Raw genomic sequence first — 26,095 nt, 5'->3', positions numbered from 1 at the left:
AGGTGTAGAGTATCTGTGTCTAAAGGAGATTGGACAGGTGTAGAGGCTGTGTCTAAAGGAGATTGGACAGGTGTAGAGGCTGTGTGTCTAAAGGAGATTGGACAGGTGTTGAGGATCTGTGTCTAAAGGAGATTGGACAGGTGTAGAGACTCTGTGTCTAAAGGAGATTGGACAGGTGTAGAGGCCCTGTGTCTAAAGGAGATTGGACAGGTGTGGAGACAATGTGTCTAAAGGAGATTGGACAGGTGTAGAGGCTGTGTGTCTAAAGGAGATTGGACAGGTTTGAGGATCTGTGTCTAAAGGAGATTGGACAGGTGTAGAGACTCTGTGTCTAAAGGAGATTGGACAGGTGTAGAGGCCCTGTGTCTAAAGGAGATTGGACAGGTGTGGAGACAATGTGTCTAAAGGAGATTGGACAGGTGTAGAGGCTCTGTGTCTAAAGGAGATTGGACAGGTGTAGAGGCTGTGTCTAAAGGAGATTGGACAGGTGTAGAGGCCCCTGTGTCTAAAGGAGATTGGACAGGTGTAGAGTCTCTGTGTCTAAAGGAGATTGGACAGGTGTAGAGGCTGTGTCTAAAGGAGATGGACAGGTGTAGAGGCTGTGTGTCTAAAGGAGATTGGACAGGTGTTGAGGATCTGTGTCTAAAGGAGATTGGACAGGTGTAGAGACTCTGTGTCTAAAGGAGATTGGACAGGTGTAGAGGCCCTGTGTCTAAAGGAGATTGGACAGGTGTAGAGGCTCTGTGTTTAAAGGAGATTGGACAGGTGTAGAGGCCCTGTGTCTAAAGGAGATTGGACAGGTGTAGAGGCTCTGTGTCTAAAGGAGATTGGACAGGTGTAGAGGCTTTGTGCTAATGGAATTTGGACAGGTGTAGAGGCTCTGTGTCTAATGGAGATTGGACAGGTGTGGAGGCTATGTTTCTAAAGGAGATTGGACAGGTGTAGAGGCTCTGTGTCGAAAGGAGATTGGACAGGTGTAGAGACCCTGTGTCTAAAGGAGATTGGACAGGTGTAGAGGCTATGTGTCTAAAGGAGATTGGACAGGTGTAGAGGCTCTGTGTCTAAAGGAGATTGGACAGGTGTAGAGGCTCTGTGTCTAAAGGAGATTGGACAGGTGTAGAGACTCTGTGTCTAAAGGAGATTGGACAGGTGTAGAGGCTGTGTCTAAAGGAGATTGGACAGGTGTAGAGGCTGTGTGTCTAAAGGAGATTGGACAGGTGTAGAGCCCCTGTGTCTAAAGGAGATTGACAGGTGTAGAGGCTCTGTGTCTAAAGGAGATTGGACAGGTGTAGAGGCCTGTGTCTAAAGGAGATTGGACAGGTGTAGAGGCCCTGTGTCTAAAGGAGATTGGACAGGTGTAGAGGCCCTGTGTCTAAAGGAGATTGGACAGGTGTAGAGGCCCTGTGTCTAAAGGAGGCTGGACAGGTGTAGAGGCTGTGTGTCTAAAGGAGATTGGACAGGTGTAGAGGCTGTGTGTCTAAAGGAGATTGGACAGGTGTAGAGGCTCTGTGTCTAAAGGAGATTGGACAGGTGTAGAGGCCATGTGTCTAAAGGAGATTGGACAGGTGTAGAGGCTGTGTCTAAAGGAGATTGGACAGGTGTAGAGGCCCTGTGTCAAAATGAGATTGGACAGGTGTAGAGGCCCTGTGTCTAAAGGAGATTGGACAGGTGTAGAGGCTGTGTCTAAAGGAGATTGGACAGGTGTAGAGGCTGTGTCTAAAGGAGATTGGACAGGTGTAGAGGCTCTGTGTCTAAAGGAGATTGGACAGGTGTAGAGGCCCTGTGTCAAAGTGAGATTGGACAGGTGTAGAGGCCCTGTGTCTAAAGGAGATTGGACAGGTGTAGAGGCTGTGTCTAAAGGAGATTGGACAGGTGTAGAGGCTGTGTCTAAAGGAGATTGGACAGGTGTAGAGGCTGTGTCTAAAGGAGATTGGACAGGTGTAGAGGCCCTGTGTCTAAAGGAGATTGGACAGGTGTAGAGGCTCTGTGTCTAAAGGAGATTGGACAGATTTAGAGGCTCTGTGTCTAAAGGAGATTGGACAGGTGTAGAGGCTCTGTGTTTAAAGGAGATTGGACAGGTGTGGAGGCCCTGTGTCTAAAGGAGATTGGACAGGTGTAGAGGCTCTGTGTCTAAAGGAGATTGGACAGGTGTAGAGGCTGTGTCTAAAGGAGATTGGACAGGTGTAGAGGCCCTGTGTCTAAAGGAGATTGGACAGGTGTAGAGGCTCTGTGTCTAAAGGAGATTGGACAGGTGTAGAGGCTGTGTCTAAAGGAGATTGGACAGGTGTAGAGGCTGTGTGTCTAAAGGAGATTGGACAGGTGTTGAGGATCTGTGTCTAAAGGAGATTGGACAGGTGTAGAGACTCTGTGTCTAAAGGAGATTGGACAGGTGTAGAGGCCCTTTGTCTAAAGGAGATTGGACAGGTGTGGAGACAATGTGTCTAAAGGAGATTGGACAGGTGTAGAGGCTCTGTGTTTAAAGGAGATTGGACAGGTGTAGAGGCTATGTGTCTAAAGGAGATTGGACAGGTGTAGAGGCTCTGTGTCTAAAGGAGATTGGACAGGTGTAGAGGCTCTGTGTCTAAAGGAGATTGGACAGGTGTAGAGACTCTGTGTCTAAAGGAGATTGGACAGGTGTAGAGGCTGTGTCTAAAGGAAATTGGACAGGTGTAGAGGCTGTGTCTAAAGGAGATTGGACAGGTGTAGAGGCCCTGTGTCTAAAGGAGATTGGACAGGTGTAGAGGCTGTGTGTCTAAAGGAGATTGGACAGGTGTAGAGGCTGTGTCTAAAGGAGATTGGACAGGTGTAGAGGCCCTGTGTCTAAAGGAGATTGGACAGGTGTAGAGGCCCTGTGTCTAAAGGAGATTGGACAGGTGTAGAGGCCCTGTGTCTAAAGGACATTGGACAGGTGTAGAGGCTGTGTGTCTAAAGGAGATTGGACAGGTGTAGAGGCTTTGTGTCTAAAGGAGATTGGACAGGTGTAGAGGCTCTGTGTCTAAAGGAGATTGGACAGGTGTAGAGGCCATGTGTCTAAAGGAGATTGGACAGGTGTAGAGGCTGTGTCTAAAGGAGATTGACAGGTGTAGAGGCCCTGTGTCAAATGAGATTGGACAGGTGTAGAGGCCCTGTGTCTAAAGGAGATTGGACAGGTGTAGAGGCTGTGTCTAAAGGAGATTGGACAGGTGTAGAGGCTGTGTCTAAAGGAGATTGGACAGGTGTAGAGCCTCTGTGTCTAAAGGAGATTGGACAGGTGTAGAGGCCCTGTGTCAAAATGAGATTGGACAGGTGTAGAGGCCCTGTGTCTAAAGGAGATTGGACAGGTGTAGAGGCTGTGTCTAAAGGAGATTGGACAGGTGTAGAGGCTGTGTCTAAAGGAGATTGGACAGGTGTAGAGGCCCTGTGTCTAAAGGAGATTGGACAGGTGTAGAGGCTCTGTGTCTAAAGGAGATTGGACAGATTTAGAGGCTCTGTGTCTAAAGGAGATTGGACAGGTGTTTAGGCTCTGTGTTTAAAGGAGATTGGACAGGTGTGGAGGCCCTGTGTCTAAAGGAGATTGGACAGGTGTAGAGGCTCTGTGTCTAAAGGAGATTGGACAGGTGTAGAGGCTGTGTCTAAAGGAGATTGGACAGGTGTAGAGGCCCTGTGTCTAAAGGAGATTGGACAGGTGTAGAGTCTCTGTGTCTAAAGGAGATTGGACAGGTGTAGAGGCTGTGTCTAAAGGAGATTGGACAGGTGTAGAGGCTCTGTGTCTAAAGGAGATTGGACAGGTGTTGAGGCTCTGTGTCTAAAGGAGATTGGACAGGTGTAGAGACTCTGTGTCTAAAGGAGATTGGACAGGTGTAGAGGCCCTTTGTCTAAAGGAGATTGGACAGGTGTAGAGGCTCTGTGTTTAAAGGAGATTGGACAGGTGTAGAGGCCCTGTGTCTAAAGGAGATTGGACAGGTGTAGAGGCTCTGTGTCTAAAGGAGATTGGACAGGTGTAGAGGCTTTGTGTCTAATGGAATTTGGACAGGTGTAGAGGCTCTGTGTCTAATGGAGATTGGACAGGTGTGGAGGCTATGTGTCTAAAGGAGATTGGACAGGTGTAGAGGCTCTGTGTCGAAAGGAGAGTTGGACAGGTGTAGAGGCCCTGTGTCTAAAGGAGATTGGACAGGTGTAGAGGCTATGTGTCTAAAGGAGATTGGACAGGTGTAGAGGCTCTGTGTCTTAAGGAGATTGGACAGGTGTAGAGGCCCTGTGTCTAAAGGAGATTGGACAGGTGTAGAGGCTGTGTGTCTAAAGGAGATTGGACAGGTGTAGAGGCTGTGTCTAAAGGAGATTGGACAGGTGTAGAGGCCCTGTGTCTAAAGGAGATTGGACAGGTGTAGAGGCCCTGTGTCTAAAGGAGATTGGACAGGTGTAGAGGCCCTGTGTCTAAAGGAGATTGGACAGGTGTAGAGGCTGTGTGTCTAAAGGAGATTGGACAGGTGTAGAGGCTGTGTGTCTAAAGGAGATTGGACAGGTGTAGAGGCTCTGTGTCTAAAGGAGATTGGACAGGTGTAGAGGCCATGTGTCTAAAAGAGATTGGACAGGTGTAGAGGCTGTGTCTAAAGGAGATTGGACAGGTGTAGAGGCCCTGTGTCAAAATGAGATTGGACAGGTGTAGAGTCCCTGTGTCTAAAGGAGATTGGACAGGTGTAGAGGCTGTGTCTAAAGGAGATTGGACAGGTGTAGAGGCTGTGTCTAAAGGAGATTGGACAGGTGTAGAGGCTCTGTGTCTAAAGGAGATTGGACAGGTGTAGAGGCCCTGTGTCAAAATGAGATTGGACAGGTGTAGAGGCCCTGTGTCTAAAGGAGATTGGACAGGTGTAGAGGCTGTGTCTAAAGGAGATTGGACAGGTGTAGAGGCTGTGTCTAAAGGAGATTGGACAGGTGTAGAGGCCCTGTGTCTAAAGGAGATTGGACAGCTGTAGAGGCTCTGTGTCTAAAGGAGATTGGACAGGTGTAGAGGCTCTGTGTTTAAAGGAGATTGGACAGGTGTAGAGGCTGTGTCTGAAGGAGATTGGACAGGTGTAGAGGCCCTGTGTCTAAAGGAGATTGGACAGGTGTAGAGTATCTGTGTCTAAAGGAGATTGGACATGTGTAGAGGCCTGTGTCTAAAGGAGATGGACAGGTGTAGAGGCTTGTGTCTAAAGGAGATTGGACAGGTGTTGAGGATCTGTGTCTAAAGGATATTGGACAGGTGTAGAGACTCTGTGTCTAAAGGAGATTGGACAGGTGTAGAGGCCCTGTGTCTAAAGGAGATTGGACAGGTGTGGAGACAATGTGTCTAAAGAAGATTGGACAGGTGTAGAGGCTCTGTGTCTAAAGGAGATTGGACAGGTGTAGAGGCTGTGTCCAAAGGAGATTGGACAGGTGTAGAGGCCCTGTGTCTAAAGGAGATTGGACAGGTGTAGAGTCTCTGTGTCTAAAGGAGATTGGACAGGTGTAGAGGCTGTGTCTAAAGGAGATGGACAGGTGTAGAGGCTGTGTGTCTAAAGGAGATTGGACAGGTGTTGAGGATCTGTGTCTTAAGGAGATTGGACAGGTGTAGAGACTCTGTGTCTAAAGGAGATTGGACAGGTGTAGAGGCCCTGTGTCTAAAGGAGATTGGACAGGTGTGGAGACAATGTGTCTAAAGGAGATTGGACATGTGTAGAGGCTCTGTGTTTAAAGGAGATTGGACAGGTGTAGAGGCCCTGTGTCTAAAGGAGATTGGACAGGTGTAGAGGCTCTGTGTCTAAAGGAGATTGGACAGGTGTAGAGGCTTTGTGTCTAATGGAATTTGGACAGGTGTAGAGGCTCTGTGTCTAATGGAGATTGGACAGGTGTGGAGGCTATGTGTCTAAAGGAGATTGGACAGGTGTAGAGGCTATGTGTCTAAAGGAGATTGGACAGGTGTAGAGGCTCTGTGTCTAAAGGAGATTGGACAGGTGTAGAGGCTCTGTGTCTAAAGGAGATTGGATAGGTGTAGAGACTCTGTGTCTAAAGGAGATTGGACAGGTGTAGAGGCTGTGTCTAAAGGAAATTGGACAGGTGTAGAGGCTGTGTCTAAAGGAGATTGGACAGGTGTAGAGGCCCTGTGTCTAAAGGAGATTGGACAGGTGTAGAGGCTGTGTGTCTAAAGGAGATTGGACAGGTGTAGAGGCTGTGTCTAAAGGAGATTGGACAGGTGTAGAGGCCCTGTGTCTAAAGGAGATTGGACAGGTGTAGAGGCTCTGTGTCGAAAGGAGATTGGACAGGTGTAGAGACCCTGTGTCTAAAGGAGATTGGACAGGTGTAGAGGCTATGTGTCTAAAGGAGATTGGACAGGTGTAGAGGCTCTGTGTCTTAAGGAGATTGGACAGGTGTAGAGGCCCTGTGTCTAAAGGAGATTGGACAGGTGTAGAGGCTGTGTGTCTAAAGGAGATTGGACAGGTGTAGAGGCTGTGTCTAAAGGAGATTGGACAGGTGTAGAGGCCCTGTGTCTAAAGGAGATTGGACAGGTGTAGAGGCCCTGTGTCTAAAGGAGATTGGACAGGTGTAGAGGCCCTGTGTCTAAAGGACATTGGACAGGTGTAGAGGCTGTGTGTCTAAAGGAGATTGGACAGGTGTAGAGGCTGTGTCTAAAGGAGATTGGACAGGTGTAGAGGCTCTGTGTCTAAAGGAGATTGGACAGGTGTAGAGGCCATGTGTCTAAAGGAGATTGGACAGGTGTAGAGGCTGTGTCTAAAGGAGATTGGACAGGTGTAGAGGCCCTGTGTCAAAATGAGATTGTACAGGTGTAGAGGCCCTGTGTCTAAAGGAGATTGGACAGGTGTAGAGGCTGTGTCTAAAGGAGATTGGACAGGTGTAGAGGCTGTGTCTAAAGGAGATTGGACAGGTGTAGAGGCTCTGTGTCTAAAGGAGATTGGACAGGTGTAGAGGCCCTGTGTCAAAATGAGATTGGACAGGTGTAGAGGCCCTGTGTCTAAAGGAGATTGGACAGGTGTAGAGGCTGTGTCTAAAGGAGATTGGACAGGTGTAGAGGCTGTGTCTAAAGGAGATTGGACAGGTGTAGAGGCCCTGTGTCTAAAGGAGATTGGACAGCTGTAGAGGCTCTGTGTCTAAAGGAGATTGGACAGGTGTAGAGGCTCTGTGTTTAAAGGAGATTGGACAGGTGTGGAGGCCCTGTGTCTAAAGGAGATTGGACAGGTGTAGAGGCTCTGTGTCTAAAGGAGATTGGACAGGTGTAGAGGCTGTGTCTAAAGGAGATTGGACAGGTGTAGAGGCCCTGTGTCTAAAGGAGATTGGACAGGTGTAGAGTATCTGTGTCTAAAGGAGATTGGACATGTGTAGAGGCTGTGTCTAAAGGAGATGGACAGGTGTAGAGGCTGTGTGTCTAAAGGAGATTGGACAGGTGTTGAGGCTCTGTGTCTAAAGGATATTGGACAGGTGTAGAGGACTCTGTGTCTAAAGGAGATTGGACAGGTGTAGAGGCCCTGTGTCTAAAGGAGATTGGACAGGTGTGGAGACAATGTGTCTAAAGGAGATTGGACAGGTGTAGAGGCTCTGTGTCTAAAGGAGATTGGACAGGTGTAGAGGCTTTGTGTCTAATGGAATTTGGACAGGTGTAGAGGCTCTGTGTCTAATGGAGATTGGACAGGTGTGGAGGCTATGTGTCTAAAGGAGATGGACAGGTGTAGAGGCTATGTGTCTAAAGGAGATTGGACAGGTGTAGAGGCTCTGTGTCTAAAGGAGATTGGACAGGTGTAGAGGCTCTGTGTCTAAAGGAGATTGGACAGGTGTAGAGACTCTGTGTCTAAAGGAGATTGGACAGGTGTAGAGGCTGTGTCTAAAGGAAATTGGACAGGTGTAGAGGCTGTGTCTAAAGGAGATTGGACAGGTGTAGAGGCCCTGTGTCTAAAGGAGATTGGACAGGTGTAGAGGCTGTGTGTCTAAAGGAGATTGGACAGGTGTAGAGGCTGTGTCTAAAGGAGATTGGACAGGTGTAGAGGCCCTGTGTCTAAAGGAGATTGGACAGGTGTAGAGGCTCTGTGTCGAAAGGAGATTGGACAGGTGTAGAGACCCTGTGTCTAAAGGAGATTGGACAGGTGTAGAGGCTATGTGTCTAAAGGAGATTGGACAGGTGTAGAGGCTCTGTGTCTTAAGGAGATTGGACAGGTGTAGAGGCCCTGTGTCTAAAGGAGATTGGACAGGTGTAGAGGCTGTGTGTCTAAAGGAGATTGGACAGGTGTAGAGGCTGTGTCTAAAGGAGATTGGACAGGTGTAGAGGCCCTGTGTCTAAAGGAGATTGGACAGGTGTAGAGGCCCTGTGTCTAAAGGAGATTGGACAGGTGTAGAGGCCCTGTGTCTAAAGGACATTGGACAGGTGTAGAGGCTGTGTGTCTAAAGGAGATTGGACAGGTGTAGAGGCTGTGTGTCTAAAGGAGATTGGACAGGTGTAGAGGCTCTGTGTCTAAAGGAGATTGGACAGGTGTAGAGGCCATGTGTCTAAAGGAGATTGGACAGGTGTAGAGGCTGTGTCTAAAGGAGATTGGACAGGTGTAGAGGCCCTGTGTCAAAATGAGATTGTACAGGTGTAGAGGCCCTGTGTCTAAAGGAGATTGGACAGGTGTAGAGGCTGTGTCTAAAGGAGATTGGACAGGTGTAGAGGCTGTGTCTAAAGGAGATTGGACAGGTGTAGAGGCTCTGTGTCTAAAGGAGATTGGACAGGTGTAGAGGCCCTGTGTCAAATGAGATTGGACAGGTGTAGAGGCCCTGTGTCTAAAGGAGATTGGACAGGTGTAGAGGCTGTGTCTAAAGGAGATTGGACAGGTGTAGAGGCTGTGTCTAAAGGAGATTGGACAGGTGTAGAGGCCCTGTGTCTAAAGGAGATTGGACAGCTGTAGAGGCTCTGTGTCTAAAGGAGATTGGACAGGTGTAGAGGCTCTGTGTTTAAAGGAGATTGGACAGGTGTGGAGGCCCTGTGTCTAAAGGAGATTGGACAGGTGTAGAGGCTCTGTGTCTAAAGGAGATTGGACAGGTGTAGAGGCTGTGTCTAAAGGAGATTGGACAGGTGTAGAGGCCCTGTGTCTAAAGGAGATTGGACAGGTGTAGAGTATCTGTGTCTAAAGGAGATTGGACATGTGTAGAGGCTGTGTCTAAAGGAGATGGACAGGTGTAGAGGCTGTGTGTCTAAAGGAGATTGGACAGGTGTTGAGGATCTGTGTCTAAAGGATATTGGACAGGTGTAGAGACTCTGTGTCTAAAGGAGATTGGACAGGTGTAGAGGCCCTGTGTCTAAAGGAGATTGGACAGGTGTGGAGACAATGTGTCTAAAGGAGATTGGACAGGTGTAGAGGCTCTGTGTCTAAAGGAGATTGGACAGGTGTAGAGGCTGTGTCTAAAGGAGATTGGACAGGTGTAGAGGCCCTGTGTCTAAAGGAGATTGGACAGGTGTAGAGTCTCTGTGTCTAAAGGAGATTGGACAGGTGTAGAGGCTGTGTCTAAAGGAGATGGACAGGTGTAGAGGCTGTGTCTAAAGGAGATTGGACAGGTGTTGAGGATCTGTGTCTTGGGGAGATTGGACAGGTGTAGAGACTCTGTGTCTAAAGGAGATTGGACAGGTGTAGAGGCCCTGTGTCTAAAGGAGATTGGACAGGTGTGGGAGACAATCGTGTCTAAAGGAGATTGGACAGTGTAGAGGCTCTGTGTTTAAAGGAGATTGGACAGGTGTAGAGGCCCTGTGTCTAAAGGAGATTGGACAGGTGTAGAGGCTCTGTGTCTAAAGGAGATTGGACAGGTGTAGAGGCTTTGTGTCTAATGGAATTTGGACAGGTGTAGAGGCTCTGTGTCTAATGGAGATTGGACAGGTGTGGAGGCTATGTGTCTAAAGGAGATTGGACAGGTGTAGAGGCTCTGTGTCGAAAGGAGATTGGACAGGTGTAGAGACCCTGTGTCTAAAGGAGATTGGACAGGTGTAGAGGCTATGTGTCTAAAGGAGATTGGACAGGTGTAGAGGCTCTGTGTCTAAAGGAGATTGGACAGGTGTAGAGACCCTGTGTCTAAAGGAAATTGGACAGGTGTAGAGGCTCTGTGTTTAAAGGAGATTGGACAGGTGTAGAGGCTGTGTGTCTAAAGGAGATTGGACAGGTGTAGAGGCCCTGTGTCTAAATGAGATTGGACAGGTGTAGAGGCTGCACCAACTGGTTGGAAATAATCAAAAACCCAACTTCAAACTGATAGAATTGATCGAGTGGAATGTGTAAGGGTCAACAACATGTGGATCCAACAGGGATAGTTGTTGGAGCAATACAACAAGGTATTTACTGATAGAGTGGAAGGTGGAAGGGTCAACAACATGTGGATCCAACAGGGATAGTTATTGGAACAATACATTAAGGTATTTACTGATAGAGTGGAAGGTGTAAGGGTCAACAACATGTGGATCCAACAGGGATAGTTATTGGAGCAATACAACAAGGTATTTACTGATAGAGTGGAAGGTGGAAGGGTCAACAACATGTGGATCCAACAGGGATAGTTATTGGAGCAATACAACAAGGTATTTACTGATAGAGTGGAAGGTGGCAGGGTCAACAACATGTGGATCCAACAGGGATAGTTATTGGAACAATACATTAAGGTATTTACTGATAGAGTGGAAGGTGTAAGGGTCAACAACATGTGGATCCAACAGGGATAGTTATTGGAGCAATACAACAAGGTATTTACTGATAGAGTGGAAGGTGGAAGGGTCAACAACATGTGGATCCAACAGGGATAGTTATTGGAGCAATACAACAAGGTATTTACTGATAGAGTGGAAGGTGGAAGGGTCAACAACATGTGGATCCAACAGGGATAGTTATTGGAACAATACAACAGGGTATTTACTCTGTGTCAACTAGATTTCCTGTGAGAAGACAGTGGTGCGCTGGAGACATGGTCTATGTTCAGGGCTGCTGTGTTGAGTAGTTACTGTAAATTACATACAGGATTGCTTCTGTGTGATATCTCATACACCTGCACAGAAAATACAATCCACACACACACATACACACACACACCAAGTAATATGTTGTTGCCGTTTCTCTGAAAGCTTTCAATGTCAAGAGAGACTACCAGTAATTCAAATTAATTGGAAGACTGCGTAACAAAAATAAATGTGGGCTTGACACACTGTTTGAAAAGAATAGCAATCTGAGGATTTAATGCATTTCTGATGTATATTTAAGGCTGTGACACTGGGCCACAGATGTACATGTGTTGACTTTCTATTGTGCAAAGATATGTCTGGTGATAACCTATTACAAGACATCCCCCTCGCCCTGCAGACCACCACACCTCACCTCCCAGGAACAATTCCATCGCATGCTCAATCCAGAGATGTAATATAGAAAACAAATGATATCTGGAATTGAAAAGTCACAAGCTTATTTCATCTTGATAAAGCCCTGCCAAAAGGCTAAGTTGGGAGTGGAGCTGCTCCCACAATGCTTTTCTTTTATTATCATCGTTGACATCTATAGCACTTCGACTTCTACTGAGGGGTTTTTCTCAAACCAGGTGTATTCTCACACATACAATATGACACAACAATTGCAAAATAAAGGTGGACCTTGGAAGGTGTCAAAGTGGTCCTAGATTTCCCTGAAGATCTGAAACAAGTTCTGACCAGAAAGGGTTCCAACAGATAATAATAATAATAATAATAATAATAATAATAATAATAATAATAATAATAATAATAATAAATAATAATAAAAAATAATAACAACATAATAATGTATTTATTGTGTCCTTTTCAGGAAATTTGTCTTACAAAGATCTATATAATGAGTTATACAATCTTAGAAAAAAGGGGTCCAAAAGGGTTCTTCAGCTGTCCCCATAGGAGAACCCTTTTTGATTCCAGGTAGAACCCTTTTTGGGTTTCAAGTAGAACCCTCCTTAAGGACCAGAGCAGAGAGGGCTGGGTGGGGCTGAGAGGCACCTGTCTCTCCACACGCTTCCTGAAGGACCAGAGCAGAGAGGGCTGGGCGGGGCTGAGAGGCTCCTGTCTCTCCACACGCTTCCTGAAGGACCAGAGCAGAGAGGGCTGGGCGGGGCTGAGAGGCTCCTGTCTCTCCACACGCTTCCTGAAGGACCAGAGCAGAGAGGGCTGGGCTGAGAGGACTGAGACCACACGCTTCCAGAGCAAACATCAATATTTAACAAGTCTATGATTGACATTTTAAAGTCATGGGCTCTATGATAACCAGAAGAGATAGGAATGAATGGAGGAGCTGTTTTGAGTCTGCTTAGATACTGTGATGTTGAGGCTCCACAGAGTCAATTAAGTCTGAATGTTGAGGCCTGTTAAGCAGCAAGGCCGGATAACTATATTGGATCAGACATGCTGCACTCTGATATAAAACGCCTTATTCCCTGGTGGACACAACTACTAGCAGAGAGAGAGCAGGCTGCCCCTCCTCCTCCTCTCCTCCTCCTCCTCCTCCTCCCCCCTCCCTCCCCTCCTCCTCCCCTCCTACTCCTCCTACCCCTCCTTCTCCCCCTCCTCCCCTCATCCTCCCCTCCTCCTCTTTGTAGTGAAGGTGTATTGATACACCATCCAAAGTGTAATTAATAACTTCACCATGCTCAAAGGGTTATTCAATGTCCATTTTTTGTTTTGTTTTTACCCATCTACCAATAGATGCCCTTCTTTACGAGGCATTGGAAAACCTCCCTGGGCTTTGTGGTTGAATCTGTGTTTGAAATTCACTGCTCAAATGAGTGACCTTACAGATAATTGTATGTGTGGGGTACAGAGATGAAGTAGTCATTACAAAATCATGTTAAACACTATTATTGCACAGAGAGTGAGACCATTACAATTTATGTGACTTGTTAAGCACATTTTTACTTCTGAACTTAATTAGGCTTGCCATAACAAGCGGGTTGAATAATTATTGACTCAAGACATTTCAGCTTTTCTTTTTATATTAATTTGTAAATATTTCTAAAAACATAATTCCACTTTGATATTATGGGGTATTGTGTATAGGCTGGTGACAAAACATTTTTAATTAATCCATTTTAAATTCAGGCTGTAACACAACAAAATGTGAAAAGTCAAGGGGTGAGAATACTTTCTGAAGGCACTGTATCTATTATTATATATAAATATATATACACTACCAGTCAAAAGTTTGGACATACGTACTCATTCAAGGGTTTTTATTTATTTTTACTATTTTCTACATTGTAGAATAATAGTGAAGATATCAGAACTATGAAATAACACATATGGAATCATGTAGTAACCAAAAAAGTGTTAAACAAATCAAAATATATGTTATATTTGAGAGTCTTCAAATAGCCACTCTTTGCCTTGATGACAGTTTTGCACACTCTTGGCATTCTCTCAACCAGCTTCATGAGATAGTCACCTGGAATGCATTTCAATTAACAGGTGTGCCTTGTTAAAAGTTAGTTTGTGGAATTTCTTTACCTCTTAATGCATTTGAGCCAATCAGTTGTGTTGTGACAAGGTAGGGGTGGTATACAGAAGATAGCACTATTTGTTAAAAGACCAAGGCCATATTATGGCAAGAACAGCTCAAATAAGAAAAGAGAAACGACAGTCCATCATTACTTTAAGACATGAAGGTCAGTCAATATGGAAAATTAGTAGCCTTCTATAACTTCTATAACTAACATCCATTCCAGTAGTAGTCTGCTATAGACCCTAACTAACATCCATTCCAGTAGTAGTCTGCTATAGACCCTAACTAACATCCATTCCAGTAGTAGTCTGCTATAGACCCTAACTAACAGCCGTTTATGTAGTAGTCTGCTATAGACCCTAACTAACATCCATTCCAGTAGTAGTCTGCTATAGACCCTAACTAACATCCATTCCAGTAGTAGTCTGCTATAGACCCTAACTAACAGCCGTTTATGTAGTAGTCTGCTATAGACCCTAACTAACAGCCATTCCAGTAGTAGTCTGCTATAGACCCTAACTAACATCCATTCCAGTAGTAGTCTGCTATAGACCCTATCTAACATCCATTACAGTAGTAGTCTGCTATAGACCCTAACTAACATCCATTCCAGTAGTAGTCTGCTACAGACCCTAACTAACATCCATCACAGTAGTCTGCTATAGACCCTAACTAACAGCCATTCCAGTAGTAGTCTGCTATAGACCCTAACTAACATCCATTCCAGTAGTAGATATAGACCCTAACTAACATCCATTCCTTTAGTAGCTATAGACCTTAACTAACATCTATTCCAGTAGTAGTCTGCTATAGACCCTAACTAACAGCCATTCCAGTTGTAGTCTGCTACAGACCCTAACTAACATCCATTCCAGTAGTAGCCTGCTATAGACCCTAACTAACAGCCATTCCAGTAGTAGTCTGCTATAGACCCTAACTAACAGCCATTCCATTATTAGCTATAGACCCTAACTAACATCCATTCCAGTAGTAGTCTGCTATAGACCCTAACTAACAGCCATTCCAGTAGTAGTCTGCTATAGACCCTAACTAACAGCCATTCCAGTAGTAGTTATAGACCCTAACTAACATCCATTCCAGTAGTAGTCTGCTATAGACCCTAACTAACATCCATTCTAGTAGTAGTCTCCTATAGACCCTAACTAACAGCCATTCCAGTAGTAGCCTGCTAGAGACCCTAACTAACATCCATTCCAGTAGTATCTGCTATAGACCCTAACTAACATCCATTCCAGTAGTAGTCTGCTATAGACCCTAACTAACAGCCATTCCAGTAGTAGTCTGCTATAGACCCTAACTAACAGCCATTCCATTATTAGCTATAGACCCTAACTAACATCCATTCCAGTAGTAGTCTGCTATAGACCCTAACTAACAGCCATTCCAGTAGTAGTCTGCTATAGACCCTAACTAACAGCCATTCCAGTAGTAGTTATAGACCCTAACTAACATCCATTCCAGTAGTAGTCTGCTATAGACCCTAACTAACATCCATTCTAGTAGTAGTCTCCTATAGACCCTAACTAACAGCCATTCCAGTAGTAGCCTGCTAGAGACCCTAACTAACATCCATTCCAGTAGTATCTGCTATAGACCCTAACTAACATCCATTCTAGTAGTAGTCTGCTATAGACCCTAACTAACATCCATTCCAGTAGTAGTCTGCTATAGACCCTAACTAACAGCCATTCCAGTAGTAGACATAGACCCTAACTAACAGCCATTTCAATAGTAGCCTGCTATAGACCCTAACTAACAGCCATTCCAGTAGTAGCTATAGACCCTAACTAATATCCATTCCAGTAGTAGTCTGCTATAGACCCTAACTAACAGCCATTACAGTAGTAGTCTGCTATAGACCCTAACTAACATCCATTCCAGTAGAAGCTATAGACCCTAACTAACATCCATTCCAGTAGTAGTCTGCTATATACCCTAACTAACAGCCATTCCAGTAGTAGTCCGCTATAGACCCTAACTAACAGCCATTCCAGTAGTAGCTATAGACCCTAACTAACATCCATTCCAGTAGTAGTCTGCTATATACCCTAACTAACAGCCATTACAGTAGTAGTCTGCTATATACCCTAACTAACAGCCATTCCAGTAGTAGTCTGCTATAGACCCTAACTAACAGCCATTCCAGTAGTAGTCTGCTATATACCCTAACTAACATCCATTCCAGTTGTAGTCTGCTATAGACCCTAACTAACAGCCATTACAGTAGTAGTCTGCTATATACCCTAACTAACATCCATTCCAGTAGTAGTCTGCTATAGACCCTAACTAACAGCCATTACAGTAGTAGTCTGCTATAGACCCTAACTAACGTCCATTCCAGTAATAGTCTGCTATAGACCCTAACTAACAGCCGTTTATGTAGTAGTCTGCTATAGACGCTAACTAACAGCCATTCTAGTAGTAGTCTGCTATAGACCCTAACTAACATCCATTCCCGTAGTAGCTACAGTGGGGGAAAAAAGTATTTAGTCAGCCACCAATTGTGCAAGTTCTCCCACTTAAAAAAGATGAGAGGCCTGTAATTTTCATCATAGGTACACATCAACTATGACAGACAAAATGAGAAAAAAAATCCAGAAAATCTCATTGTAGGATTTTTTATGAATTTATTTGCAAATTATGGTGGAAAATAAGTATTTGGTCAATAACAAAAGTTTCTCAATACTTTGTTATATACCCTTTGTTGGCAATGACACAGGTCAAACATTTTCTGTAAGTCTTCACAAGGTTTTCACACACTGTTGCTGGTATTTTGGCCCATTCCTCCATGCAGATCTCCTCTAGAGCAGTGATGTTTTGGTGCTGTTGCTGGGCAACACAGACTTTCAACTCCCCTCCAAAGATTTTCTATGGGGTTGAGATCTGGAGACTGGCTAGGCCACTCCAGGACAGCTGAAATGCTTCTTACGAAGCCACTCCTTCGTTGCCCGGGCGGTGTGTTTGGGATCATTGTCATGCTGAAAAACCCAGCCACGTTTAATCTTCAATGCCCTTGCTGATGGAAGGAGGTTTTCACTCAAAATCTCACGATACATGGCCCCATTCATTCTTTCCTTTACACGGATCAGTCGTCCTGGTCCCTTTGCAGAAAAACAGCCCCAAAGCATGATGTTTCCACCCCATGCTTCACAGTAGGTATGGTGTTCTTTGGATGCAACTCAGCATTCTTTGTCCTCCAAACACGACGAGTTGAGTTTTTACCAAAAAGTTCTATTTTGGTTTCATCTGACCATATAACATTCTCCCAATCCTCTTCTGGATCATCCAAATGCACTCTAGCAAACTTCAGACGGGCCTGGACATGTACTGGCTTAAGCAGGGGGACACGTCTGGCACTGCAGGATTTGAGTCCCTGGCGGCGTAGTGTGTTACTGATGGTAGGCTTTGTTACTTGGTCCCAGCTCTCTGCAGGTCATTCACTAGGTCCCCCGTGTGGTTCTGGGATTTTTGCTCATCGTTCTTGTGATCATTTTGACCCCCACGGGGTGAGACCTTGCTGCGTGGAGCCCCAGATCGAGGGAGATTATCAGTGGTCTTGTATGTCTTCCATTTCCTAATAATTGCTCCCACAGTTGATTTCTTCAAACCAAGGTGCTTACCTATTGCAGATTCAGTCTTCCCAGACTGTTGCAGGTCTACTATTTTGTTTCTGGTGTCCTTTGACAGCTCTTTGGTCTTGGCCATAGTGGAGTTTGGAGTGTGACTGTTTGAGGTTGTGGACAGGTGTCTTTTATACTGATAACAAGTTCAAACAGGTGCCATTAATACAGGTAACGAGTGGAGGACAGAGGAGCCTCTTAAAGAAGAAGTTACAGGTCTGTGAGAGCCAGAAATCTTGCTTGTTTGTAGGTGACCAAATACTTATTTTCCACCATAATTTGCAAATAAATTCATAAAAATCCCCTACAATGTGATTTTCTGGATTTTTTTCTTCTCATTCCTGTCTGTCATAGTTGACGTGTACCTGTGATGAAAATTACAGGCCTCTCTCATCTTTTTAAGTGGGAGAACTTGCACAATTGGTGGCTGACGAAATACTTTTTTTCTCACTGTATAGACCCTAACTAACAGTCATTCCAGTAGCAGTCTTCTATAGACCCTAACTAACATCCATTCTAGTAGTAGTCTGCTACAGACCCTAACTAACATCCATTCCAGTAGTAGCCTGCTATAGACTCTAACTAACAGCCATTCCAGTAGTAGCCTGCTATAGACCCTAACTAACAGCCATTCCATTATTAGCTATAGACCCCAACTAACAGCCATTCCAGTAGTAGCCTGCTATAGACCCTAACTAACATCCATTCCAGTAGTAGTCTGCTATAGACCCTATCTAACATCCATTCCAGTAGTAGTCTGCTATAGACCCTAACTAACAGCCATTCCAGTAGTAGATATACACCCTAACTAACATCCATTCCTTTAGTAGCTATAGACCTTAACTAACATCTATTCTAGTAGTAGTCTGCTATAGACCCTAACTAACAGCCATTCCAGTAGTAGTCTGCTATAGACCCTAACTAACAGCCATTCCAGTAGTAGCTATAGACCCTAACTAACAGCCATTCCAGTAGTAGTCTGCTATAGACCCTAACTAACAGCCATTCCAGTTGTAGTCTGCTATAGACCCTAACTAACAGCCATTCCAGTAGTAGTCTGCTATAGACCCTAACTAACATCCATTCCAGTAGTAGTCTGCTATAGACCCTAACTAACATCCATTCCAGTAGTAGTCTGCTATATACCCTAACTAACATCCATTCCAGTAGTAGTCTGCTATAGACCTAACTAACAGCCATTCCAGTAGTAGTCTGCTATAGACCCTAACTAACAGCCATTCCAGTTGTAGTCTGCTATAGACCCTAACTAACAGCCATTCCAGTAGTAGTCTGCTATAGACCCTAACTAACAGCCATTCCAGTAGTAGTCTGCTATAGACCCTAACTAACAGCCATTCCAGTAGAAGGCTGCTATAGACCCTAACTAACAGCCAGTCCAGTAGTAGATATAGACCCTAACTAACAGCCATTCCAGTAGTAGTCTGCTATAGACCCTAACTAACAGCCATTCCAGTAGTAGTCTGCTATAGACCTAACTAACAGCCATTCCAGTAGAAGGCTGCTATAGACCCTAACTAACAGCCAGTCCAGTAGTAGATATAGACCCTAACTAACAGCCATTCCAGTAGTAGTCTGCTATAGACCCTAACTAACAGCCATTCCAGTAGTAGCCTGCTAGAGACCCTAACTAACATCCATTCCAGTAGTATCTGCTATAGACCCTAACTAACATCCATTCCAGTAGTAGTCTGCTATAGACCCTAACTAACAGCCATTCCAGTAGTAGTCTGCTATAGACCCTAACTAACAGCCATTCCATTATTAGCTATAGACCCTAACTAACATCCATTCCAGTAGTGTCTGCTATAGACCCTAACTAACAGCCATTCCAGTAGTAGTCTGCTATAGACCCTAACTAACAGCCATTCCAGTAGTAGTTATAGACCCTAACTAACATCCATTCCAGTAGTAGTCTGCTATAGACCCTAACTAACATCCATTCTAGTAGTAGTCTCTATAGACCCTAACTAACAGCCATTCCAGTAGTAGCCTGCTAGAGACCTAACTAACATCCATTCCAGTAGTATCTGCTATAGACCCTAACTAACATCCATTCTAGTAGTAGTCTGCTATAGACCTAACTAACATCCATTCCAGTAGTAGTCTGCTATAGACCCTAACTAACAGCCATTCCAGTAGTAGACATAGACCCTAACTAACAGCCATTTCAATAGTAGCCTGCTATAGACCCTAACTAACAGCCATTCCAGTAGTAGCTATAGACCCTAACTAATATCCATTCCAGTAGTAGTCTGCTATAGACCCTAACTAACAGCCATTACAGTAGTAGTCTGCTATAGACCCTAACTAACATCCATTCCAGTAGAAGCTATAGACCCTAACTAACATCCATTCCAGTAGTAGTCTGCTATATACCCTAACTAACAGCCATTCCAGTAGTAGTCCGCTATAGACCCTAACTAACAGCCATTCCAGTAGTAGCTATAGACCCTAACTAACATCCATTCCAGTAGTAGTCTGCTATATACCCTAACTAACAGCCATTACAGTAGTAGTCTGCTATATACCCTAACTAACAGCCATTCCAGTAGTAGTCTGCTATAGACCCTAACTAACAGCCATTCCAGTAGTAGTCTGCTATATACCCTAACTAACATCCATTCCAGTTGTAGTCTGCTATAGACCCTAACTAACAGCCATTACAGTAGTAGTCTGCTATATACCCTAACTAACATCCATTCCAGTAGTAGTCTGCTATAGACCCTAACTAACAGCCATTACAGTAGTAGTCTGCTATAGACCCTAACTAACGTCCATTCCAGTAATAGTCTGCTATAGACCCTAACAGCCGTTTATGTAGTAGTCTGCTATAGACGCTAACTAACAGCCATTCTAGTAGTAGTCTGCTATAGACCCTAACTAACATCCATTCCCGTAGTAGCTACAGTGGGGGAAAAAAGTATTTAGTCAGCCACCAATTGTGCAAGTTCTCCCACTTAAAAAGATGAGAGAGGCCTGTAATTTTCATCATAGGTACACATCAACTATGACAGACAAAATGAGAAAAAAATCCAGAAAATCTCATTGTAGGATTTTTTTATGAATTTATTGCAAATTATGGTGGAAAATAAGTATTTGGTCAATAACAAAAGTTTCTCAATACTTTGTTATATACCCTTTGTTGGCAATGACACAGGTCAAACATTTTCTGTAAGTCTTCACAAGGTTTTCACACACTGTTGCTGGTATTTTGGCCCATTCCTCCATGCAGATCTCCTCTAGAGCAGTGATGTTTTGGTGCTGTTGCTGGGCAACACAGACTTTCAACTCCCTCCAAAGATTTTCTATGGGGTTGAGATCTGGAGACTGGCTAGGCCACTCCAGGACCTTGAAATGCTTCTTACGAAGCCACTCCTTCGTTGCCCGGGCGGTGTGTTTGGGATCATTGTCATGCTGAAAAACCCAGCCACGTTTAATCTTCAATGCCCTTGCTGATGGAAGGAGGTTTTCACTCAAAATCTCACGATACATGGCCCCATTCATTCTTTCCTTTACACGGATCAGTCGTCCTGGTCCCTTTGCAGAAAAACAGCCCCAAAGCATGATGTTTCCACCCCCATGCTTCACAGTAGGTATGGTGTTCTTTGGATGCAACTCAGCATTCTTTGTCCTCCAAACACGACGAGTTGAGTTTTTACCAAAAAAAGTTCTATTTTGGTTTCATCTGACCATATAACATTCTCCCAATCCTCTTCTGGATCATCCAAATGCACTCTAGCAAACTTCAGACGGGCCTGGACATGTACTGGCTTAAGCAGGGGGACACGTCTGGCACTGCAGGATTTGAGTCCCTGGCGGCGTAGTGTGTTACTGATGGTAGGCTTTGTTACTTTGGTCCCAGCTCTCTGCAGGTCATTCACTAGGTCCCCCCCCGTGTGGTTCTGGGATTTTTGCTCATCGTTCTTGTGATCATTTTGACCCCACGGGGTGAGACCTTGCGTGGAGCCCCAGATCGAGGGAGATTATCAGTGGTCTTGTATGTCTTCCATTTCCTAATAATTGCTCCCACAGTTGATTTCTTCAAACCAAGGTGCTTACCTATTGCAGATTCAGTCTTCCCAGACTGTTGCAGGTCTACTATTTTGTTTCTGGTGTCCTTTGACAGCTCTTTGGTCTTGGCCATAGTGGAGTTTGGAGTGTGACTGTTTGAGGTTGTGGACAGGTGTCTTTTATACTGATAACAAAGTTCAAACAGGTGCCATTAATACAGGTAACGAGTGGAGGACAGAGGAGCCTCTTAAAGAAGAAGTTACAGGTCTGTGAGAGCCAGAAATCTTGCTTGTTTGTAGGTGACCAAATACTTATTTTCCACCATAATTTGCAAATAAATTCATAAAAAATCCTACAATGTGATTTTCTGGATTTTTTCTTCTCATTTTGTCTGTCATAGTTGACGTGTACCTGTGATGAAAATTACAGGCCTCTCTCATCTTTTTAAGTGGGAGAACTTGCACAATTGGTGGCTGACGAAATACTTTTTTTTCTCACTGTATAGACCCTAACTAACAGTCATTCCAGTAGCAGTCTTCTATAGACCCTAACTAACATCCATTCTAGTAGTAGTCTGCTACAGACCCTAACTAACATCCATTCCAGTAGTAGCCTGCTATAGACCCTAACTAACAGCCATTCCAGTAGTAGCCTGCTATAGACCCTAACTAACAGCCATTCCATTATTAGCTATAGACCCCAACTAACAGCCATTCCAGTAGTAGCCTGCTATAGACCCTAACTAACATCCATTCCAGTAGTAGTCTGCTATAGACCCTATCTAACATCCATTCCAGTAGTAGTCTGCTATAGACCCTAACTAACAGCCATTCCAGTAGTAGATATACACCCTAACTAACATCCATTCCTTTAGTAGCTATAGACCTTAACTAACATCTATTCTAGTAGTAGTCTGCTATAGACCCTAACTAACAGCCATTCCAGTAGTAGTCTGCTATAGACCCTAACTAACAGCCATTCCAGTAGTAGCTATAGACCCTAACTAACAGCCATTCCAGTAGTAGTCTGCTATAGACCCTAACTAACAGCCATTCCAGTTGTAGTCTGCTATAGACCCTAACTAACAGCCATTCCAGTAGTAGTCTGCTATAGACCCTAACTAACATCCATTCCAGTAGTAGTCTGCTATAGACCTAACTAACATCCATTCCAGTAGTAGTCTGCTATATACCCTAACTAACATCCATTCCAGTAGTAGTCTGCTATAGACCCTAACTAACAGCCATTCCAGTAGTAGTCTGCTATAGACCCTAACTAACAGCCATTCCAGTTGTAGTCTGCTATAGACCCTAACTAACAGCCATTCCAGTAGTAGTCTGCTATAGACCCTAACTAACAGCCATTCCAGTAGTAGTCTGCTATAGACCCTAACTAACAGCCATTCCAGTAGAAGGCTGCTATAGACCCTAACTAACAGCCATTCCAGTAGTAGATATAGACCTAACTAACAGCCATTCCAGTAGTAGTCTGCTATAGACCTAACTAACAGCCATTCCAGTAGTAGTCTGCTATAGACCTAACTAACAGCCATTCCAGTAGAAGGCTGCTATAGACCCTAACTAACAGCCAGTCCAGTAGTAGATATAGACCCTAACTAACAGCCATTCCAGTAGTAGTCTGCTATAGACCCTAACTAACAGCCATTCCAGTAGAAGGCTGCTATAGACCCTAACTAACAGCCATTCCAGTAGTAGATATAGACCCTAACTAACAGCCATTCCAGTTGTAGTCTGCTATAGACCCTAACTAACAGCCATTCCAGTAGTAGTCTGCTATAGACCCTAACTAACAGCCATTCCAGTAGTAGTCTGCTATAGACCCTAACTAACAGCCATTCCAGTAGAAGGCTGCTATAGACCCTAACTAACAGCCATTCCAGTAGTAGATATAGACCCTAACTAACAGCCATTCCAGTAGTAGTCTGCTATAGACCCTAACTAACAGCCATTCCAGTAGTAGTCTGCTATAGACCCTAACTAACAGCCATTCCAGTAGAAGGCTGCTATAGACCCTAACTAACAGCCATTCCAGTAGTAGTCTGCTATAGACCCTAACTAACAGCCATTACAGTAGTAGTCTGCTATATACCCTAACTAACAGCCATTCCAGTAGTAGTCTGCTATAGACCCTAACTAACAGCCATTCCAGTAGTAGATATAGACCCTAACTAACAGCCATTCCAGTAGTAGTCTGCTATAGACCCTAACTAACAGCCATTCCAGTAGTAGCTATAGACCCTAACTAACATCCATTCCAGTAATAGTCTGCTATAGACCCTAACTAACATCCATTCCAGTAGTGGTCTGCTATAGACCCTAACTAACAGCCATTCCAGTAGTAGTCTGCTATAGACCCTAACTAACAGCCATTCCAGTAGTAGTCTGCTATAGACCCTAACTAACAGCCATTCCAGTAGTAGTCTTCTATAGACCCTAACTAACATCCTTTCTAGTAGTAGTCTGCTATAGACCCTAACTAACATTCATTCCAGTAGTAGCCTGCTATAGACCCTAACTAACAGCCATTCCATTATTAGCTATAGACCCTAACTAACAGCCATTCCAGTAGTAGTCTGCTATAGACCCTAACTAACAGCCATTCCAGTAGTAGTCTGCTATATACCCTAACTAACATCCATTCCAGTAGTAGCTATAAACCCTAATTAACATCCATTCCAGTAGTAGTCTGCTATAGATCCTAACTAACAGCCATTCCAGTAGTGGTCTGCTATAGACCCTAACTAACTTTCATTCCAGTAGTAGTCTGCTATAGACCCTAACTAACATCCATTCCAGTTGTAGCCTGCTATAGACCCTAACTAACAGCCATTCCATTATTAGCTATAGACCCTAACTAACAGCCATTCCAGTAGTAGTCTGCTATATACCCTAACTAACAGCCATTCCAGTAGTAGTCTGCTATATACCTTAACTAAGAGCCATTCCAGTAGTAGTCTGCTATATACCCTAACTAACAGCCATTCCAGTAGTAGTCTGCTATATACCCTAACTAACAGCCATTCCATTAGTAGCCTTCTCTATACCCTAAGTAACAGCCATCCCATAGTAGCTCCTCCTCCTCCCAGCCAGTCGTTCCATTCCGCTGTGCGTGGGCTTGTCGGTTCACTGGAGGTCAGGGTGATTATTCACACCAAGGCCTGAGGACGGCCATACAGTCTCCCCTTTATGGGGACATAAAGAAACGGAAGTGCTGGAGCGTGCCTGATTAGCTGTTCTAATATGCTATTTGTGACTAATTTCCCAGGCGCTAAGTCACAGGTGATGTGCCTGGGCCATAAATCAGAAGGCCCATCGTCTCCCAGCCTCCTCCCTCTTCCTCCTCTCCTGGCTGGGCTGTATGTGGTGAACCTAATGGAGGGAGTATGAAGCCATCTCACCACGGCAACCTGCCTTCCTCCTCCTAGTTGACTTTACAACAGTAATGACTCTCTGCCTCCAGCGCTCACATTCTCTGCTGTTCTTTGAAGGGGTCTGAAATCTAACACTTGTCACCATGGTGAATGTTCTGTGTTGTGCTTTAATAGTTCCCACAATGCTGATAGCTCTGGTTAATCCGTCTGTTAGCAGTACTGGAGAGTAAGAAATTGTTAGTGTTTTACATGCCTGCTCAGCAAGGGAATGTATACATTGTTCAACATGATTTGTTCATATCTTTCAATTCAATTTCCAATGCAATTAATGATATCATATTTGAAGAAATTTACTTTCAAGACAAACTTTAATTCCAAAGCTGTAATTTCTGAGTTGAGTGTATGAATGTATTCAGCGATATTAGCATGTCATTGTTCTCTCTGTGAAGAATGAGGCGGTCTTCTTACACGTGGAGAGCTGCCAGCAGCTGAAGCCCTGGCTGGGTGTTTTCTATTCCTGGTTAAATGTGTCAACAGTTCCCTGTTTCAACTACTCTCCTATTATCCCCCTGAACGCTGTTGTCTTGACCCTCAGCTGAGTTTTGACAGGCGGGGGCTCAGGGTGAGGAGGAGGGGAGGAGGGAGGGGAGTGGGAGTGAGGAGGAGAGGAGAAGGGAGGGGTGAGGAGGGAGGGGAGGAGGGAGGGGTGGGGAGGGAGGGGAGGAGGGAGGGAGGAGGGGAGCAGGAGGCGGAGGAGGAGGGGAGAAGGGAGGTTGCTTGGTTAATGCAGCCACTGTGCTGCTCTGCTCTGGGGGTTGTCCATCTGGGACCAGGGCCCAGGAGTTATCACCGGGAGCTGGAGGAGAATACTGTCAGCCTGGAGGTCACACACACACACATGGGCTGCAGGGGTCCAGTCAGTACCTAACACTGCTCGGTGTACAGAGAGGTGGCTGTAGGATTTGTGCCTGGCTACAGAGAGGTTGGCAGTCCTCTAGACCCTCTGTAATGTGAGGTCAGTGTGATAAAGAACTGTATTTCTTCACTATGAATGACAACACAGTTCTGAGACAGTCTGAGCCAGTACATTGGAATGTCCACGGTGGCTTGGGGGAATAGTTTCCCCTCTACTCTAGAACAGGTTCTCCTCTAGATCATACAGAGTTCTCTGGTAGCTGACCTTGGGACACGGCCAGACAGCTCAGAAACTAACTGGTTTCACACAATTAAACACACGAAGGTTAAAGAATAGTCAGAATAATAGGATGAAGGACTCCAGTCTGTAAATGAGTGTGAAACGTTCTCCCCTGCAGCCAAAGTCTTTGCCCTCATGTAGATGTGTTGAAATCATAGACAGTGCTCTCTAGTATGGTAATGGTATGGTAAATATCAAAACCTGCCTCGATACTTCAACTACTACTGAGAAATGCAGGCAGTGTCACGCAGCAAAAACACATCCTGTCCGGACCAAACAAACAACATTAGAAATCAGGGAGCAGCAGCGTGCTAATTATTACACCTAACAGAGAGGAGCAGAGGAGAGCTGAGGAGCAGAATTAGGT

This window comes from Coregonus clupeaformis, chromosome 17 (genome assembly GCF_020615455.1).
Source record: "Coregonus clupeaformis isolate EN_2021a chromosome 17, ASM2061545v1, whole genome shotgun sequence".
In the NCBI taxonomy this organism is placed as follows: Eukaryota; Metazoa; Chordata; class Actinopteri; order Salmoniformes; family Salmonidae; genus Coregonus; species Coregonus clupeaformis.
Note: the sequence above shows the minus strand (reverse complement) of the source record.